The sequence below is a fragment of the Mustelus asterias genome, chromosome 13, assembly GCF_964213995.1.
Source record: "Mustelus asterias chromosome 13, sMusAst1.hap1.1, whole genome shotgun sequence".
In the NCBI taxonomy this organism is placed as follows: domain Eukaryota; kingdom Metazoa; phylum Chordata; class Chondrichthyes; order Carcharhiniformes; family Triakidae; genus Mustelus; species Mustelus asterias.
The window spans coordinates 2,830,451-2,837,098 of NC_135813.1; positions in this window are offsets into that span (position 1 = coordinate 2,830,451).

Here is a 6,648-nt window from a genome sequence, read left to right on the forward strand (position 1 = left end):
AGGGAGTGAGGAGGGAGTGAGGAGGGGGAGGGAGTGAGGAGGGGGAGGGAGAGGAGGGGGAGGGATTGAGGAGGTGGAGGGAGAGGAGGGGGAGGGATTGAGGAGGTGGAGGGAGAGGAGGGGGAGGGAGAGGAGGGGGAGGGAGAGGGAGTGAGGAGGGGGAGGGAGAGGGAGTGAGGAGGGGGAGGGGGAGGGAGTGAGGAGGGAATGAGGAGGAGGAGGGAGTGAGGAAGGGGAGGGAGTGAGGAAGGGGAGGGAGTGAGGAAGGGGAGGGAGTGAGGAGAGGGAGGGAGTGAGGAGGGGAGGGAGTGAGGAGGGGAGGGAGTGAGGAGGGGAAGGAGTGAGGAGGGGAGGGAGTGAGGAGGGGAGGGAGTGAGGAGGGGAGGGAGTGAGGAGGGGAGGGAGGGAGGAGGGGAGGGAGGGAGCGAAATGGGGAGGGAGGGGAGGGAGTGAGGAGGGGGAGAGAGTGAGGAGGGGGAGGGAGTGAGGAGGAGGGGGAGGGAGAGGAGGGGGAGGGAGAGGAGGGGGAGGGAGTGAGGAGGGGGAGGGAGAGGAGGGGGAGGGAGAGGAGGGGGAGGGAGAGGAGGGGGAGGGAGAGAGGAGGGGGAGGGAGAGGAGGGGGAGGGAGAGGAGGGGGAGGGAGAGGAGGGGGAGGGAGTGAGGAGGGAGGAGGGGAGGAGGAGGGGGAGGGAGTGAGGAGGGGGAGGGAGTGAGGAGGGGGAGGGAGTGAGGAGGGGAAGGGAGAGGAGGGGAGGGAATGAGGAGGAGGAGGGAGTGAGGAGGGAGGGAGTGAGATGGGGAGGGAGTGAGGATGGGGAGGGAGTGAGGAGGGGGAGGGAGTGAGGAGGGGGAGGGAGTGCGGAGGGGAGGGAGTGAGGTGGGAGTGAGGAGGTGGAGGGAGGGGGAGGGAGGAGGGGAGGGGGAGGGAGGGGGAGGGGGAGGAGGGGGAGGGGGAGGGGGAGGAGGGGGAGGGGGAGGAGGGGGAGGAGGGGGAGGGGGAGGAGGGGGAGGGGGAGGAGGGGGAGGAGGGGGAGGGGGAGGGAGGCGGAGGGTGAGGAGGGGGGAAGGGGGGAGGGAGTGAGAGGGAGTGAGGGGGTGGAGGGAGGGGGAGGGAGGAGAGGGGGAGGGAGTGAGGAAGGGGGAGGGAGTGAGGATGGAGTGAGGGGGTGGAGGGAGGGGGAGGGAGAGGAGGGAACTAATCCATGAAACAGCTCTGGGAGAATGGGATTTATCTGCTTTCGTTGCTGTGAACACTGGCAGTCAGAGGGAGCAGAGCATTGGACGGGGTTAATGTCCCTCTCCTGTGGATTGGCTTTTGTTCTGCCCCCATGTGGTTCCGGGAAGTTGCTCTTATCCTTTACGCTTAGCTCCATTCTGGACATTTTCCCCCAATAATGATTTTTGAGAATTGTTTTGAGGGCCACGAGTTATTAAAATCTCAGTGCAAGGGAAGAGTGGCCAAATTAAACAGAGAGAGAGAGACAGTGAGGCCTACATCACAGGCTGAGGGACACGGAGAGAGAGCGAGAGAGCGAGGCCTACATCACAGGCTGAGGGACAGAGAGAGCGAGGCCTACATCACAGGCTGAGGGACAGAGAGAGAGCGAGGCCTACATCGCAGGCTGAGGGACAGAGAGAGAGCGAGGCCTACATCGCAGGCTGAGGGACACGGAGAGAGAGCGAGAGAGCGAGAGAGCGAGGCCTACATCACAGGCTGAGGGACAGAGAGAGAGAGCGAGAGAGCGAGGCCTACATCACAGGCTGAGGGACAGAGAGAGCGAGAGAGCGAGGCCTACATCACAGGCTGAGGGACACGGAGAGAGAGCGAGAGAGCGAGGCCTACATCACAGGCTGAGGGACAGAGAGAGCGAGGCCTACATCACAGGCTGAGGGACACGGAGAGAGAGCGAGAGAGCGAGGCCTACATCACAGGCTGAGGGACAGAGAGAGCGAGGCCTACATCACAGGCTGAGGGACACGGAGAGAGAGCGAGAGAGCGAGGCCTACATCACAGGCTGAGGGACACGGAGAGAGAGCGAGAGAGCGAGGCCTACATCACAGGCTGAGGGACAGAGAGAGAGAGCGAGAGAGCGAGGCCTACATCACAGGCTGAGGGACAGAGAGAGAGAGCGAGAGAGCGAGGCCTACATCACAGGCTGAGGGACAGAGAGAGCGAGGCCTACATCACAGGCTGAGGGACACGGAGAGAGAGCGAGAGAGCGAGGCCTACATCACAGGCTGAGGGACAGAGAGAGCGAGGCCTACATCACAGGCTGAGGGACACGGAGAGAGAGCGAGAGAGCGAGGCCTACATCACAGGCTGAGGGACACGGAGAGAGAGCGAGAGAGCGAGGCCTACATCACAGGCTGAGGGACAGAGCGAGAGAGCGAGGCCTACATCACAGGCTGAGGGACAGAGAGAGAGAGCGAGAGAGCGAGGCCTACATCACAGGCTGAGGGACAGAGAGAGCGAGGCCTACATCACAGGCTGAGGGACACGGAGAGAGAGCGAGAGAGCGAGGCCTACATCACAGGCTGAGGGACAGAGAGAGCGAGGCCTACATCACAGGCTGAGGGACACGGAGAGAGAGCGAGAGAGCGAGGCCTACATCACAGGCTGAGGGACACGGAGAGAGAGCGAGAGAGCGAGGCCTACATCACAGGCTGAGGGACAGAGAGAGAGAGCGAGAGAGCGAGGCCTACATCACAGGCTGAGGGACAGAGAGAGCGAGAAAGCGAGGCCTACATCACAGGCTGAGGGACAGAGAGAGCGAGAGAGCGAGGCCTACATCACAGGCTGAGGGACACGGAGAGAGAGCGAGAGAGCGAGGCCTACATCACAGGCTGAGGGACAGAGAGAGCGAGGCCTACATCACAGGCTGAGGGACAGAGAGAGCGAGGCCTACATCACAGGTTGAAGGACAGAGCGAGCAAGGCCTACATCACAGGTTGAGGGACCGAGAGAGCGAGGCCTACATCACAGGCTGAGGAACAGAGCGAGAGAGAATGAGGCCTACATCACAGGCTGAGGGACAGTGGGTGAAAGGGGAGGTGTACTCTCCAGCTGCTAGGTGTGTCTCAGCGATATAGCACAATAGGGAAGAATTCAATTAGTTTCTGATTTCAGGGAGATCCGTGCGCTGAACTGAGAGATTCTCATCCTTGTTTTCAAATCCCTCCAGGCTTCACCCCTCCCTATCTCTGTAACCTCCTCCAGCCCCCACACCCCTTCCCTATCTCTGTAACCTCCTCCAGCCGCTACAGCCCCTCCCTATCTCTGTAACCTCCTCCAGCCCCGACAGCCCCTCCCTATCTCTGTAACCTCCTCCAGCTCCTATACCTCTCCCTATCTCTGTAAACTCCTCCAGCCCCTCCCTATCTCTGTAATCTCCTCCAGCTCCTATACCTCTCCCTAACTCTGTAAACTCCTCCAGCCCCTACACCTTTCCCTATCTCTGTAACCTCCTCCAGCCCCTCCCTATCTCTGTAACCTCCTCCAGCTCCTATACCTCTCCCTATCTCTGTAAACTCCTCCAGCCCCGACACTTCTCCCTATCTCTGTAACCTCCTCCAGCCCCTGCACCCCCTCCCTATCTCTGTAACCTCCTCCAGTCCCTGCACCTCCCTTTCTATCTCTGTAACCTCCTCCAGCCCCTACACCCCCTCCCTATCTCTGTAACCTCCTCCAACTCCTACACCCCTGTGGGCAGCACGGTGGCACAGTGGTTAGCACTGCTGCCTCACAGCGCCAGGGACCCGAGTTCGATTCCCAGCTTGGGTCACTGTCTGTGCAGAGTCTGCATGTTCTCCTCGTGTCTGCGTGGGTTTCCTCCGGGTGCTCCAGTTTCCTCCCACATTCTGAAAGATGTGCTGGTTAGGGTGCATTGACCTGAACACGCACCGGAGTGTGGCGACTAGGGGAATTTCACAGTAACTTCATTGCAGTGTTAATGTAAGCCTTACTTGTGACTAATAAATAAAAACTTTCAACGTTCCTATCTCTGTAGCCCTCTCCAATCCTCTCAGATCTCTGCAATCCTCTAATTCCGGCCTCTTAAGCATCCCGATTTTATCACTGGCGGCCGTGCCTTCAGCTGTCTGGATCTTTCCGTTCTGGAATCCCCCCCCTCACCCACACACTATCTCGCTTAAAGACATAAGAAGCAGGGTCTGGAGGAGACTCCGCGCTTGCTTTCTGCGCTGTTTAATCCTCTCTCCGTGCTAATCTCTCACCCAATCCCGTCAGCCCCCTCCTATCTCTGCCTCCTTTAAAGTTCCCCTCAAAACCCGAGCTCGCTGCCCGACCTGACCCTGTCCCTCCTCACGTAGCTCAGGGTCAACACTCTTTGATAACTTCATTTCTGTAGCGCCCTGGGCCTTTCTATTGCATTGAAAGGCGCTATATAAATGCAAGTTGTTATAGTTGGTTTTGACAGATCGAGAATAGGGAACAATTATAGACCAATCAAATCTAAATACCGTGGATGCTGGAAATGTGAAATAAAAACAGAACGTTCTGGAAAGACTCCACAGTCGGCGTCTGTGGAGAGAGAAGCAGGGTTAATGTTTCCGGTCTGTAAGGCTCTCCTTCACAACACAATTACGGTCAGAAAGTTAAAAACAATGAACTGATTCCATCACAATGTCTTCAATCTGATATTTCACTTCAATTTATTTCATATTTTTCTTTGGAGAATTAAAAAAACAGAAGCAGCAAGTCGCTTTGTCCGAGAGTCAGACTTCCCGCACCATCCCAATCCAATAACTCCCAGAACACAAATTGCTATTTTTATTCTGGAACAGCCATGACCTTTCACCTGTGGGTTTGTGGATCCAACCTAAAGCTGCTGAATGGAGAGAATTATTTTTTTTATTCATTTGTGGGACATGGGTGTCGCTGGCTGGGCCAGCATTTATTGCCCATCCCTAGTTACCCTTGGAGGCAGTTGAGAGTCAACCACATTGCTGTGGCTCTGGAGTCACATGTAGGCCAGACCGGGTAAGGACGGCAGATTTCCTTCCCTAAAGGACATTAGTGAACCAGATGGGTTTTTCCGACAATCGATTCATGGTCATCAGTAGATTCTTAATTCCAGATGTTTTTTATAGAATTCAAATTCCACCATCTGCTGTGGCGGGATTCGAACCCGGGTCCCCAGAGCATTAGCTGCATTAATAGTCTAGCGATAATACCACTAGGCCATCGCCTTCCCTTGATGTAACAGAGGCCTGGAGAATCCGGTCTCAAATGGGATTGGGATAAAGTCACATCCCAGAAACTGAGAGATGGGAGTCTGATGGACAAAAGGTTTCGAAACAGGAAGTTGATGGAAACTGTCTCCAAACCTGAGGCAGGAACATTCAATGAAAGTTCTGTGCACAGGAGGATGATTAAAAACCAGGAAACATCATCAGGCAGAGTGGCAGAACCCGATTCAAGAGAAACCTCCAAAAACCAAAACAATGTGTATTCAGAGAGGTTTAATTTATGCATCAAATTCACCATCGGCCTTCTCCCTCTGACCCCTCCCAAAGGTCAAACTCACACCCAAAATAGAGGAGGAAAAAGGGTACAACACTCGCCGCACCGAACCCGTACCCCAGTGAGAGTCAGTGTGTGTGGGACCTGTACCCCAGTGAGAGTCAGTGTGTGTGGGACCCGTACCCCAGTGAGAGTCAGTGTGTGTGGGACCCGTACCCCAGTGAGAGTCAGTGTGTGTGGGACCCGTACCCCAGTGAGAGTCAGTGTGTGTGGGACCCGTACCCCAGTGAGAGTCAGTGTGTGTGGGACCCGTACCCCAGTGAGAGTCAGTGTGTGTGGAACCCGTACCCCAGTGAGAGTCAGTGTGTGTGGAACCCGTACCCCAGTGAGAGTCAGTGTGTGTGGGACCCGTACCCCAGTGAGAGTCAGTGTGTGTGGGACCCGTACCCCAGTGAGAGTCAGTGTGTGTGGAACCCGTACCCCAGTGAGAGTCAGTGTGTGGGACCCGTACCCCAGTGAGGGTCAGTGTGTATGGGACCCGTACCCCAGTGAGGGTCAGTGTGTGGGACCCGTACCCCAGTGAGAGTCAGTGTGTGTGGAACCCGTACCCCAGTGAGAGTCAGTGTGTGTGGGACCCGTACCCCAGTGAGAGTCACTGTGTGTGGGACCCGTACCCCAGTGAGAGTCAGTGTGTGTGGGACCCGTACCCCAGTGAGGGTCAGTGTGTGTGGGACCCGTACCCCAGTGAGAGTCAGTGTGTGTGGGACCCGTACCCCAGTGAGGGTCAGTGTGTGTGGAACCCGTACCCCAGTGAGAGTCAGTGTGTGTGGGACCCGTACCCCAGTGAGAGTCAGTGTGTGTGGGACCCGTACCCCAGTGAGAGTCACTGTGTGTGGGACCCGTACCCCAGTGAGAGTCAGTGTGTGTGGAACCCGTACCCCAGTGAGAGTCAGTGTGTGTGGGACCCGTACCCCAGTGACAGTCAGTGTGTGTGGGACCCGTACCCCAGTGAGAGTCACTGTGTGTGGGACCCGTACCCCAGTGAGAGTCAGTGTGTGTGGAACCCGTACCCCAGTGAGAGTCAGTGTGTGTGGGACCCGTACCCCAGTGAGAGTCAGTGTGTGTGGGACCCGTACCCCAGTGAGAGTCAGTGTGTGGGGGACCCG